At 47.2% G+C, this 14,873-nt stretch overlaps 1 protein-coding gene across 1 annotated transcript in view; it reads left to right on the top strand.

The window, feature by feature from the left end:
- LOC146830286 (E3 ubiquitin-protein ligase TRIM39-like) overlaps positions 1-14,873 on the top strand; it is a 316,726-nt gene that overhangs the window by 296,039 nt on the left and 5,814 nt on the right. The gene's annotated exons all lie outside the window — the stretch shown is intronic.

Genomic DNA, 14,873 nt, shown 5'->3' with positions numbered 1-14,873 from the left:
ACTGGCCTCCATTGACAGGCTGGACTCATGTTTAAAACCACCATTGGAGCCAGTGCACAGACACCAGCTTGCAATGGCAGGCTTGACACATATTTAAAGCCACCATAGGTGCAAGTGCGAACCCACTGGCTTGAAATGGCAGTCTTGTGACATGTTTTACAAACATCCGGTAAACACAACTTCCTAACATGAGTAGGAAGGATGCGCACAACTTCACACTGCATTTACAGTTGGAAGATGCCCTAGGGCCACAAGAGAATCAGCACAACCCAGGAAGTGACCCTTAGGAAGAGCCGACCTCCTAGGTAGGGAAAACTCACATGGGTTTTTTTTTGCTACCCGTACGGAGTACGGTATGTGTACCTACCTGGCCACCACCTACCATATGCTTCACCCCTCAGGACGTACGCTAGGTTGCTCTGGTGGTAGTGAAAGGCCCCTTCAGGGTTGTCTAATGAGTGAGAAAGGCCAACCTCAGCATGATACATGTTTGACAGGCTATTCTGGTGGGTGGCACAATCAGTGTTGCATCCCATTACTAGCCAGTGCAGTACCTGTCCTGGGTTTGCGGTGTACCTTTTTTAGGGCACTCACAGGTAAAACACCTAAACCAACCAAGTAAGCACACTTTCCTGGCATGTGTAGGAAGGGTACACACATTTTCCCACTGTAGTACAGTGGCAAGGTGCCCAGTTTCCTAAGGCCAATATAGGAAATGGGACCTCTAGTTGGCAGCAGTTTGCACCCTGTCCAAGTAGAGACCCTCACTCTAGTCCGGACAAGGGAGTCACACAGCTAAGATGACCCCTGCTCAATCCCTTGGTAACTCATTACTCCGCTCCTGCCTGCATTTTCAAGTCCGCCTGGCCTGTAGCGACTCCCGCCCTGGTCCGTCACGGCTGTGTGCCGTTTGTGCGGAGGGTACTGCCACATCTGTCAGGCCACTCCTCTTCCTCTTGCTCTTGGCACTTCCGGTGGGGCGGTCTAGTGTTTACAGCCACCACACTTTACTATATAAACTATGCCGAAGCGGATGTGCAGCGGACGCGTGCAGCGAAGGCGCGCAATGGACTCGCCAAAGGCAAGCACGTCTGTGCCCGTCCACGGCCAGGGGCCAGAACCCCTGCTCCTCCTCTGCAAAGCCCCAGAAAGTATTCTTCTCACGCCCTTTTCAAGCTTTGACCCACACCTAATGCTTGCTGTCAGATTTTTGATCCTGCTACTACTGGTCCTCTGTATTATTCTAGTTGCAAGTTTAACGGCACCTTTAACTCCTTTCAGCAGACGGGTTTGGACCTTCCAGTCGGATTGGATTCACCATGCCCCCGGCTCTTGCTGGGGCTCGCTATCGCGTACTCTGCGGATTTCGCTGTTTCAGCCTTAACTGCCAGCCCTTAGCCAAACATCAGCTTCACCTATTTAACTTTCTTGTTCATGCTGACCCTGATGTGGTTTTCTTAACCGAGACCTGGCTTCACAATGGGTCCACGCCTGATGTGATTGCTGCACTTCCTGACAACTTTGCGCTGTTCGGTATAAATAGACCCCACAAAATGGGCGCTGGTATTGCCATTGTTTTTAGGGAACTCTATAGCTGTAAAATCGAGGAATTTCAAATCCCCAACTGCAAAGCCTTGCTCTTCTCCATTCCTTTTATCCCCAAATTCCCCTTCTCGGTGTCCTTATTTATCGCCTCCCTGGACCTTCTAACAACTGGGGCTCTGCCCTCGTGACTCGTTGGCCCCCCATATTTTACGGGTGGCCAATTTCTCTGTGCTTGGAGACCTCAACCTCCTTCTTGAGGACCCCAATAATAAACCAGAATTAGCCTTTATAGAAGACTTGAACTCTCTTAGCCTTCGGCTTCTTAACTCGTCACCGACTCACTCAGCAGGACACCTTTTGGACCATATGTTTTTTTAATCTGTTGACTCTGTCTGTTTCACTGCCTATTCAACTGTGCTGGACTGATCACTTTGAAGTTCCTTTTACTATAACATTCCTTCCGGCCCCTCTTGCCCGAGCGACTTGTATGCAAAAATCCAGGAACTGGTCCAAACTTGATATGTCGGCTTTCAAGGAACGGCTCTTAAACAAAGTTTCTACTCTTACATCTCAACTTGATCTCGACCAAATTTTCGTGCACCATTAGCTCTTGGAGGCTATTGATTTGACCGTCCCTCATCAAGTCAAACCTCAATTCAGAGTGCACCCTCCTGACCCTTGGTTCACTGACTCTCTCAAACAAGACAAAAACCACAGCAAAGTCCCACAAAGACAGTGGAGAAAGCACTATTTGCTTGAGGCTAAGCTAGCTTACTTGGCAGCCCTGAAAAAATACCATGCTCTGTGTAGATCAGCTCGCGCCACCTTCTTTCCAGAAAGGATCACGAATTCCCAACATTGCCAGAAAACCCTGTTTAAAGTGGTGAAGGAACTCTCAGCAGCTAGTTCCTTCCTGCCTCCTCCCTAACTCATGCAACTTCAGTGTAACAAACTATCAGCCTTTTTTCTCAATAAGGTAGTCTATTTACTGCCAACTTGTGTCAGACTCATACCATCAAGGTAACTTTACCTTCTCTGCTACCTCTTATGCTGATCCGGCTGACACTCAACACCAGGCTTCCTCGTCTGAGGAATCTCGACAAATCAGGGCCTGGCTCCCGCTGTACTTGACCACTCTGATATTACTATTGGGAGCTATCATGTCCAGCTCCCCTTTCGACCCTCTTCGCCCAGCCAAGCTCAGGTTTTTGGACGAGTCAGTCCTTAGCGTGATTCTTAATTTTCCTCTAAACTGGAAACACGCCCTTGTGCTTCCTTTTCTGAAAAAGACAGGTCTTGATCCGCTTTGCAGGTCAAATTATCGCCCTATACCCTCCTTTCTGTTTCTGTAAGATTTTGGAGAGACATATCAACTCCCAGTGCTCCACTCACGTGGCAATTCACAACCTATTTCATCTGTCTCCATCTGGATTCCGTGCTGCTTACAGAATCGAATTGGCCCTGCTTGGGGTCACTCAATATCTCAGGCAGCAGCTTGATTGTGGTGGCACAGCACCTCTCATCTTACTAGACTTGAGTGTGGCATTCGACACAGCTTCACACACTATCTTGGCTGATAGTCTGAAAGCTGCAGGTATTGAGGGCGTGGCTTTGAGGTGGTTGATCTCTTTCTTAAAAAAACACTTGTTTCAAATCTTTTCTTATGCCACTAAATCAAACCCAGTATCTTTATCATCAGGATTGCCGCAGGGTTCGATTTTAAGCCCTCTACTTTTTAACCTCTATGTTCACCCTCTGGCACACATTGCGGAGAAGTCGGGACTGACTGTTTTTACCTATGCAGATTTGACACAGCTCATCTTTTCTCTCTCTGCCGCTCAGCATCAAGACCCTTCCCTGCTCCAGCTTGGACTGAGTAATATCTCTTTGTGGATGTCCAGAAATGCCTTGAAGCTGAACGGTACTAAAAGAGAGGTTCTAATTCTTGGAAACAATCCCAAACTCTGGGGGACTAACCATTGTGTTGATACTTTGGGACCTCCGCCTGCTCCGTTCCCTAAAGTCAAGAACTTGGGTTTTACTCTTGACAACAAACTTTCCCTCAAAACCCAAGTGTCTGGGGTCACTGCAACCTGCTTTGCGTTCCTTCATAGGTAAAACAAGTCCTCTAGCTAATTCCACCAGCTGCCCAGAGAACGGTTATGCAGGCATTGGTGACATCCAGGCTTGACTACGTCAATTCATTGTACCTAGGCGCTGATAAAGCCTCTGTACACTGTTTACAGCTCATACAAAATGAGGCTGCATGCCTCCTCTTCCGATTGCTTCGACATGCCTCAGTCTCACCTTTACTTCATCAACTCCATTGGCTCAAGGTGAACAAACGCATCGAGTTTAAGTCCTTATGTTACATGTTTCACGCCAAACATGGCTTAGCGCCACCCTACATACAAAGTCTGATCAAATCTTACGTGCCCACTCGACGGTTGAGATCTGCTAGCCTTTTTCTGTTTTCAGTGCCCAGGTTCCATCTTGCTCGTATAAGAGGCCGCTCTCTGTGCAATTCCCTTCCTCTGGAACTCAGGACGTGTCAATCGCTCTTGACCTTCCGTAAGAAACTAAAGACCTTCCTATACAACCAAACATAATCTTCCATGTGATCATTTGCATTGTGGGGCTCCCGTATTGTCCTGCTTTCAGCGCCAGGAAACCCTGTTGGGTTGCTTCGCGCTCTATAAATCCATAAAATAAATAAATAGCTTGGCACAAGCAGTCAGACTCATCCCAGAGGCAATATGTAAAGCATTTGTACAAATACACACAGTAGCACAGTGAAAACCCTTCAAAATTAGTCCATACCAATTTAGGAAAAATAGCCAATATTTATCTGAATAAAACAAGACCAAAACAGTAAAATCCAACATACACAAGAAAAAAATCAGGCCCCGTTCACAAACGTAAAGTAAGACGAAAGTCTCACTTTACGACTTTTGGTATTCACAAAGGGTATTTACTACTCGTTAATACCTTTGTGAATACCGAAAGTCGAACTTTATGACTTTCTGTATTCACAAAGGGCATTTGCAAACAGTAAATGCCCTTTGTGAATACCGAAAGTTGTAAAAGTTCGACTTTCGTCTAACTTTACCTTTGTGAATCGGGCCCATGGATTTTGCAAGAATAAACTAAAAATACAGTTCCTTGAAGTAGATAGCGCTAACTGGAGCTATCACGTTTTTCGAACAACACAAATTCAACTGTTCAGTGGTGCGTTGTCTGGAAGACCCGCATAACAGTACCTTTGTAAATGAAGAGGCCTCGAGGACCTTGCAATGAAATCCGAAGATGAGGCGCACGGGCAAGCATTAGTTCCAAAAGTCAAACAGTTGTTGAGGCCTTGGCATCACATGCATTGCAAGTCGATCTCTATGATGACGAGTTCAGGTGCGCTGGTATTGGCTGCTGCAGTTGATTTGTATCGCTCCTCACGATCAGTGACCACAGCTTCGATGCAGGCAGTGGCGTGGCGTTGGTGCTAAAGCCCTGTCGTCTGCAGACCCAGGGCTGCGATGTGAGATTGGATGAAGCATCGTGCTCTTCACGAGCGGTGCCCTCCGCCACGGTACAGGCAGCGGGGTCAGAGACAAAGTCGAAGCCGATGGAGTTGTTGTCAGAAGTCTAGGAGCTGCGATGTCATCGGAGAGGTACATCGTGCTCTTCAAAAAGCAGTGCTCTCTGCTTTGGTGCAGGCAGCGGCATCGATGAAGGCATGAAGCGATGTTGTTGGTGAGGCCGGGGCTGTGATGTCACAGTAGATGCGTCATGTTCTTGGTGAGCGGGGACCCAGCTTCGGTGTCTCCTGGTTTTCAGCACAGCGCTCCCTTCTAAGGCCCCAGGATCGGATTTTACACCTCTTAGCAACCCAGTACTCAGCAGAGAAGTCCTAGTGCTGGAAACAAGTTGTAGATGAAGACTTTTCTGACCCTGAGACTTACAACAGGGGGCAAGCACACACAAGCCCTTGGAGATGCATAGGATTGCCAGATCTGGAAAGTAGAGTCCAGTCCTTTAAATGCTCAAGATAGAAGCAGTATCTGGCCTGGCAGTTCGGTCTGGACTGTTCCCATGGGGCACAGGGTCAAGACTGATTTGCATATAGTTGGGTCCAAACTGGGGTGGCGTAGTGAGCACAAGAACGATGGATTTAACCTAAATTTTATGACTGGGGGAGAATGTTTGCATTGTCAGTATTACATCCATCATTTGTTTGCTGTAACACTTTTCGCCCTAAGTGGGATGGGTATGCCCAGACGTGGGTCCCTTGCTCACTGTGCCACTGGATTCAAGCTAGCCTGGCTTAAGAAGGGTGACATACCCTAAAACCGGTCCCAGGATGGTTGTTTCCGGTCCAGGGAGGACCTGGCCTGGCAGTTCGGTCTGGACTGTTCTCATGGGGCACAGGGTCAAGACTGATTTGCATATGGCTGGGTCCAAACTGGGGTGGCGTAGTGAGCAAAAGAACGATGGATTTAACCCAGATCTTTTGACTAGGGGAGAATGTTTGCATTGTCAACATTCCGTCCATCATTTGTTTGCTGTAACGCAGTACGCAGCAGACCAACACAGAACAGCAAGACCGCAAAGTGGCAGTCCTTCCGAAAGTGTTCTGATATTATAGTGTCACAGCTCCTGTACTTATACCAGTTTCTGCCTTTGAAGTAGGCAAACTTCAAAATAAAGTCTCTGTAGTGCACAAGACCCTGCCTTTACCTGTTCTGGCTCCTGACACACTACAGGGGGGGTGGAGGCAGTTTTGTTTGAAGAAACGCACAGCCTTTTTTAGGTGTCGGTGACAACTCCTCCCGCTGCTTTAGCTCAAGAAGGCCCATTAGCCTGGTGATGGCACATCAGGATATGCAAGGCATACCTCAGCTCCCTTTGTGTGACTGCCTAGAGTGAATGCACAAGAGCCGAACTGTCAACCAAACTCAGACGTCCGTTCCACAGAAAGGCAGAGGCACAGAATGGATAAGCAAGAAAATGCCCACTTTTTAAAAGGGACATTTTCAGACACGTAATTTAAAAACCAACTTCACTAAAAGATGTCTTTTTAAATTGTGAGTTCAGAGACCCCAAACTCCAAATCTCTATCTCTTCCCAATTGGAAGTTACCCTTGTAAGAAGTTACAAGGCAGCTCCAATGATTACCTCTAGATAGTGAAAAATGAAATTAGCACTATTTCACTATCAGGACATGTAAAACACACCAGTACATGTCCTACCTTTTAAATATATTGTACCCTGCCCATGGGGCTATCTTGGACCTACCTGAGGGGTGCCTTAAATGTAGTAAAAGGGAAGCTTTGGGCCTGGCAAGTGTGTGAAGTTGGCAAGTCAACATGACAGTTTAAAACTGCACACACAGACACTGCAGTGACAGGCCTGAGAAAAGTGTGCAGAGATATTCATGAGGGTGGCACAATGTTTCTTAATGGATCCCAAAAAATTTATTCAATCAATGCATCAAAAACAGTCAACGCAGCCCAGCCACCGTGTTTCGTCCCTACGGACATCATTAGGGCTCAATATCACGATTCAGTCAGAAGACTCTGATAATTCCTGAGTTGTTTATCAAGGTGCAGCACAATTCACATAAATGTTTCATATCCTGTTCTCATTGTTCTCGTGCTGTCAGTCCCAACAACGTGTCCATGGAGACCGCCTGACTGCTGCTCATCCAGTATCCATCTAGTTAACGGTTCCTCATTTTTGTAGCACAGTGGTCTATCTAGCAGTGTTCTATGTAGTACAGTGGCCATCTAGTAAGTACAGTGTACTGTCTGCAGTGTGCTCGGTGGGGCAATTAGCTTTTTTGGTGCAGTCTAGCATCTGGTACAGTGTACTGTCTCCTACAGTTGGCGGGACAGTGTTTGCTCTGCACTGTTCTAGCTCTAGCACTGTGCAATGTTATTATTTTTTTGTAGAGATTTATATAGCACAAACTATACCCAAAGATATCGGGTATCGGAGCGCTTTACCTGAGCACCAGTTTTGGTACACAAGGACACATTCACTTTTAGGCACGGGGAGATTAAGTGATTTGCCCAGAATCACAAGATGTTTAGCACCCCTTCCGAGACTCGAACCCGGTTACCCAGCTTCGAGGTCGAGGTTATGTTATGTTATAAAGTTGTTTTATATAGCGCTCCTATACCTGAAGGTGTCTTGGCGCTGCATTGCATGAGGGCGATCCGTGAAACAGGCTGGATACAATTTGGCTATTTCACTGTATGCTACTCCACTGTACTCCACTCCATTGAATGGCACTCCACTCTATGCCACTTCGGTCTACGCCATTCCATACAATGTGGCATCTGGGTTAAAAGAGGCATGTTTTCAATGCTTTCCTGAAATGTAAAAGGGTATGTGAGTTTTTCAATTCAAAAGGGAGGGAGGTCCATAGTTTTGCAGTACAGGTTACAAAGCTTTTACTGCCCCAATGGGCAAGTCTGAACTTGGGCACCTCAATATTATATCAGTGAAAAAGCTGCTTAAGGGCGACCAGTCCGATGTTGTGTAGTGCCTTAAAGACAGTGCACACAGCTTTAAATGCAATCCCTTTCTTCATGGGTAGCCAGTGCAGTTGGAAGCTGAGTGAAATGTAGTGAGACTGAAAATTATATGGGCTGCGGCGTTTTGTAGATTTAGATACAATTTTGTGTTGTAAGCTGATATATAGTCCATTACAATAGTCCAATTTGAACAAGTTTAATGCTGACATGATCTACTTTTGATGATTATAGGGAATGTAGGGTAACATTTTTCTCATGAACTTCAAAATAAAGAAAACTGAATAAGCTATTTGAATAATCTGGTTCTTAAAGGAGAGTGTTTTGTCAAAAATGACCCCCAGGTTTCTAACCTTTTCCACTGAGGATGGGGCAGGGCCCATATCTGGTGGCCAACAGACCGGGAACCAAAAGTTGATGGTATTTTCGAAGAATAGAATTTTGGTCTTGCCTTACTTTAATCTGAGGCAGTTTTCCGGCATCCATGTTCCAACAACTGAGAACCCAAAGGTTTTGATAGGTTTAAGAGCTGATGCACAAATTGAATAGGGTGGGGCTTAGAGAGGCTCCTTGGGAAACACCACAGGGAAGATTCCATGTTGTAGAGACCAATTCCTCTAGAGTGATGTATTATTGCCTTTCTGCCAAAAAGACGTAAGTGAGGATAGGGCTTTATTTCTGATTCCTAGCTCATGCAGGTGGTTGGTCAGAATGGCGGGATTAACAGTATCAAATGCCTAGTACCATGGGTGCTCTAGCACAGTTTCCTACCTAGTACAGTGGACACCTAGTCCAGAGTATACATTCTGCGGTATGTTCTGTAATACAGTGACCTTTTTCAGCACTGTTTATCACCTGGAGCAGGGTTCTGTCTACTACAGTGGGTGCCTAGTACAGTGTGTGCTGTCTACGGTGTATTCTGTAGTATATTGAGCTTTTTTAGTGCAGTCAATAATCTGATGCAGGGTTCTGTCCAGTACTCTGGGCGCAAAGTAAGTGTGTAGTGTCTGCAGTGTATTCTGTAGTATAGTGACCTTTTTTTTATTGCAGTCTACCATCAGGTGCCGTAACATGTTTAGTACTGTGGACGTCTAGTACAGTGTGTACTGTCCACAGTATGTCCTGCAGTACAGTGACCTTTTTTTAGTGCAGTCTACCATCTGGTGCAAGGTAATGTCTGGTACAGTGGATTCCTAGCTCAGTGTACTAGAAGCAATGTGACCTGCAGTACAGTGAGCTGTCTAGTATACTCTACCATTTGAAAGTGTATGCTGTCTGCAGTGTCCTCTGTAATACAATGAGCTGTGTAGTGCTGTCTGTCACCTAGGACTGTAGGTGCTGTAGCACATTGTTTAGTATAGCGGGCTCTCTAGCACAGTTGTCAGTTTAGTACAGTAGGCTGTCTAGCCCACTGCACTCTCAGCAGTGGACTCTGCACTGCAGTGTACTGACGAGTTCCTGTTTTTGCTGGACTCCATACACTTCATGTTTCATTAATAGTGCCCAGTGGGTGTCATCCTCCTTCTACAATAAAACTGTGTGTAAAGCACATCACTGCTCCTGCACTGCTCTCTAGTGCAGTGTTCAGTACAGTTCACACCTTGTATGTCTAGTGCTAAATTACAATACATTCCTTCGAGGTAGGTGTTGTACAGTGTAGTATATTGTATAGTACAGTGCACTTCTTTCAGGTAGGTGCTATGCACTGCAGTATATTGTATATTACAGTGCACTACTTCCAGGTAGGTGCTGTATAGTGTAGTATATTGTATAGTACAGTGTGCTTCTTTCAGATAGCTGCTGTGTAGTGCAGTGCAAGGTACAGTGCACTCCGAGGTAGGTGCTGTACAGTGCAGTATATTGTATAGTACAGTGCATTTCTTCCAGTTATGTGCTGTATAGTGTAGTATATTGTATGGTACAGTGTGCTTCTTTTCAAGTAGCAGCTGTGTATTGCAGTGTAAAGTACACTGTGGTCTTTCCTGTCAGGTGCTTTCTAGTGAAGGTACTGTATAATGCAGTATATTGTACAACACAAGGTGATTTCTCTATCTAGGTACTGTCTAGTGCAGCACACAGTACACTAAAGTACACTCCTTCAAGATAGATGTTCTATGGGCACTACAGTGTGCTTCTTCTGCATAAGTGCTGTTAGTGCACTATATTATACAGTTCAGTGTGTTACTTTCAGATATGTGCAGTCTAGTGCAGTGTACAATACAGTGCACTCCTTCCAGGTAGATGCTGTGTAGTGCAGCACATTAGAGTGTGCTTCTTCCAAATAGGTGCTGCTAGTGCATTACAGTACAGTGTACTCCTTCCAGGTAGGTGATATACAGTACTGTATAATGTACAGTGTGCTCCTTTCAGATGGGCGCTGTCTAGTGCAGTTTAAAGTATAGTGTGGTCCTTTGAGATAGGTGCCATCTAGTGCGGTGAACTGTACAGTGTACTCCTTCCAGATAGGTACTGTCTAGTGCTGTGTACAGTATAAAAAGTATACTCCTTCCCAATAGATGCTGTCTAGTGCAGTACTGTGCAGTGTGCTCCTTCGAGGTAGGTGTAGTATAGTGCAGTGTTTTGTATGCTACAGTGCACTTCTTCCAAGTCGGTGCAGTATAGTGCAGTATATTGTATAGTACATTGTGCTCCTTTCAGAGAGTACCCAAAAAACACGCATTCGCATCTGCCAACACCGGAGCAGAATACGATGCAAGACACCCAATGCACCTCTGGTGGAACATTACACTGAAAATGGCCATTCCGAGGATGATATTCGCTGGACTATTATAACTGTGGTCAAACTCCCGCCAAGGGGAGATGACATTGGCAAACGTCTAAACCAGGGGTACTCACAAACTTTCTCTTGGGGGACAAATTTACAGTGTGGTTTGTGGCCGAGGGCCGCACCTTGGGGGCGGGGTCATTGGGGGAGGGGGCGGGGCTAGAGCAACAAAAAAAAAACTGTGACCATGAGGAGGAACACAGGTCCCTGCAGCGGACGCCTTCGTCCACTGAGCCACCGGACCCGGCATACACATATCTCTCTCTCTCCCTCTCTCTATCTCCCTCCCTCCCTCCCTCCTCCGTCTCCCTCCCTCTCCCTCCGTCTCCCTCCCTCTCCCTTCGTCTCCCTCCCTCTCCCTCTGTCTCCCTCCCTCCTCCAACTCCCTCCCTCCTCCATCTCCCTCCCTCCTCCGTCTCCCTCCCTCTCTCCTTCTATCCGTCTGTCTCCCTCTCCGTGTCTCTCCGTGTCCCCCTCTTTGTCTCCCTCTCTCTCTGTCTCCCTCCCTCTCTGTCTCCCTCCCCCTCTCTCACTTTCCCTCCCTCCCTCTCCCTCCCTCTCTCCGTCTCTCTCTGTCTCCCTCCGTCCTCCATCTCCCTCTGTCCTCCGTCTCCCTCCCTCTCCCTCTGTCCTCCGTCTCCCTCCCTCCTCCGTCTCCCTCCCTCCTCCGTCTCCCTCCCTCCTCCGTCTCCCTCCCTCCCTCCCCCTCTCCCCCTCTTCCCCTCTTCCCCTCTCTCCCTCCCTCTCCGTCTCCTTCCCTCTCCCCGTCTCCCTCCCTCTCCGTCTCCCTCCCTCTCCCCGTCTCCCTCCCTCTCCCAGTCTCCCTCCCTCTGTCTCCCTCCCTCTGTCTCCCTCCCTCTGTCTCCCTACCTCTCAGTCTCCCTCCCTCTCCGTCTCCCTCCCTCTCCCCGTCTCCCTCCCTCTCCCCGTCTCCCTCCCCCTCCATCTCCCTCCCTCTCCCCGTCTCCCTCCCTCCCCATCTCCCTCTCTCTCCCCGTCTCCCTCTCTCTCTCCGTCTCCCTCTCTCTCTGTCGCCCTCCCTCTCCGTCTCCCTCTCTGCCTCCCTCTCCGTCTGTCTCTTTGCCTCTCTGTCTGTCTCTGCCTCTATCTGTCTGTCCCTGTCTCTGCCTATCTGTCTCTGTCTGTCCCTGTCTCTGTTTGTCTCTATCTCTATCTGTCTCTGTCTGTTTCTGTCTCTCCCTACTGCCCTCTGTCACCCTCTGTCCCCTAACCCGACTCTCACACCCTGCTGTTCTCTTGTCATTCTTTGTCACCTCTCCCCCCCCCCCCTGCTCCCCCCTCAGCTTGTGTGGCAGCTGAGGCAGCTTCCCTTCCAGGGCACACACACAGCCCCACCCGAGTACTTCACAGGTCTTTAAGAGACCATTTGCATGATAACGAGGCTTTGTTGTATTTCACCTCTTAGCGCCCCAGCAGCTCCACTCGGACTATCGCTTGAATCCCCGGGCCCCCACAGAGCAGAGTCTGTGTTTGCTGACACTGTTAAAAAAAACAAAAAACACCGGCACGATGTCTGCAAGGTCCACGGGCCGCCAAGAAAGGCTTGCCGGGCCGTTGGCGTCCCGCGGGCCGTACTATGAGTACCCCTGGTCTAAACAAAGAAGAACTCAAATGGATATTGAAAACCAACAGTTTACATACAGGGTTGAATCGCCTTGAGGACTGGACCAGTCTTATCTAAATTCAAGGACTAAACTTGGTCTGCTCCCTCGAATATATTTTTATGTAATTCTGTTTCATAGGTTTTTTAGCCTACAATTTTGTTGAAAAGGTTTTTAGCCATTATTACTTTGTCACGGAATTATGTCACCCATTCTTCTTTTCTGTCCTCCCACCCGCCTTCACCCTTTCTTCATCACACTCAATTCAAATCTTCCTACATTCACTCTATGGAACTCACCCCACTCTAATATGGCCACCGTTTCCATCTTCCAGGCTCTTCTTCACTTTCTGATAAACTTCCATCACATGACTCAACTGACCTATCAGGGCACTTCTATCACTACTTGAAGCAGAGCCTTAGTCACCTTTCCCTCCGCTATCCCGGATGCCGACCCCCTGAGCAGCACGGCGCATTCATCGACTATTGGTAAGCACGCCTCCACAGCTCTCTTTTAGCTCCTCAATTCCCAGTTGCTGTCAGCGGAATTGACCCCCTGTCAATTCCTTCCAGGTCATTACGCCTGTAGCTCCACTCCCGTGAATCCCCGAAATTTCTTTACTTGAGGTGAGTCCCTGTCCTGTGCATCCGCCACACTACATGACCTCATTCCGGTACAAACTAACACCCCCATTGCTTTCAGGCCATTGCGCTGCCATCGCGAATTCATATTACACACAGCCCCTCCTGAAGTGTTCCCTGAAGTACCCCTTGATCCTCGACCTGCCAGTACCGCATATCTGCGACGGCCGGCAAGCATCATCGTACACACTTTCTTCCTCGCACTCCTGCTTCCTCACTGCCGCTAATTCTGGGTACTCTCCCACTCCCGTAGGAGCCCCTACCGAGCCCGGATGTTCCCGCATCCTGTGTTGTCACACCCACAGTCTCGTGGCAGGCCCTTCGGACTTCCCCAAGTAAGGATCCTTCTGTGCCTATATTCTTTCATCCTCTACCACGGCAACCCCGTCCGCTGCGCACGGCGGTTATCTCTGAGCCCCTGTCCTCTTGCTGCTACATTCCCTTGTCTGCCAAGTACGGCCTTCAACCTAGAGTTTTTAACTTTTCACTACGGCATCCTCTTGTCATTTTTAAATCACACATGCGCCATGTTTTTCTGCTTAAATATGGTCTAATACCCGCAGCAGAAACTTTCTCCTCACTCACTGCGACGTTCTTGATCTATTTCTCTCTTTTTTCTCCTTCACGTATCCACTGCGCCACAATTTTCTTGTTTATTAAAATGCTAGTTTACTACCATAAAAGCTCATACTGCTGAATGTAGTGATACCTTATCGACATGACACGATTGTTTTGACCAAGCGTTAAATGTATGCAGTCACGCTAACTCCAAAACTTATTATCTCACTCAGTCACTTACTCCTTTTCACTGCACCACGTGATTCATTATTACCACTGTTTTTTACCAATGCGTCTTGATAATTCTTTGAAACACATTTTTTTTTGTTCAGACTAGCTTGTGGTCTCTCGAGGCTGTATACCGATGATATACACCCACCTAATTTTCTCCGTATGTCTTCTTCCTCCCTTCTCTTGACCTATGTCTAATTTACAGTTATCTTAGGCACTTATATACAGGCATGCTAATATAATGTCCTGAAGATGATCCACGCATTGCTCACTTGGATCGAAACGCCGTCGACACCTTAAAACGCCTCATGCACTAAATGTGATGTCATTATTAACTGTGTGGAGACGTTACTTGCGATTTGTTTCTTAAAATTTATACTACTGGGCAAATCAAACCGTAAGCGTTGCCTGAGCCTCACTTAAATGTTCTCCCTATTTTATGTTTGTATGTTTGTGTAGTAGGATGCAGGCTTGTGTCCCACTTTTCAGTATTTGTGTTTGTTTATATCCAAAAAACTTGCTGATAAATTAAATATTGAACCTCTGTCCGGCTGGATAAGTTAACCAATACAGCACTGATTGGGTCTGTATTCATTTGTTACTTCCTATCCCTACCTCCCTAGGGACCATTGTAGCACAAAATAATTGATTCCCTAGGTCCCTGGCTGACTTTACTTGGGTCCCCTTGTTGTTTGAAAAGAGGTATAATACAATATATCGGACTGTATAGTGTGCTCCTTTCAGGTAGATGCTGTCTAGTGCAGTATAAAGTAAAGTGTGGTCCTTTGAAATAGGTCCTGTTTGGTGCAGTGTTCAATACAGTGTGCTCTTATCAGATACGTTGCTGTCTAATGCAATGTATAGTATTGTATAAACTGTCCACATAGGTGCTGTGTATTGCAAGTTCACAATAAAAGCACTCCTTCCAGATTGGGGCTGCCAAATGTAGTATACAGCACAG

The sequence above is a fragment of the Triturus cristatus genome, chromosome 5_1 (assembly GCF_964204655.1).
Source record: "Triturus cristatus chromosome 5_1, aTriCri1.1, whole genome shotgun sequence".
In the NCBI taxonomy this organism is placed as follows: domain Eukaryota; kingdom Metazoa; phylum Chordata; class Amphibia; order Caudata; family Salamandridae; genus Triturus; species Triturus cristatus.
Note: the sequence above shows the minus strand (reverse complement) of the source record. Positions and strands in the feature narration are given on the sequence as shown.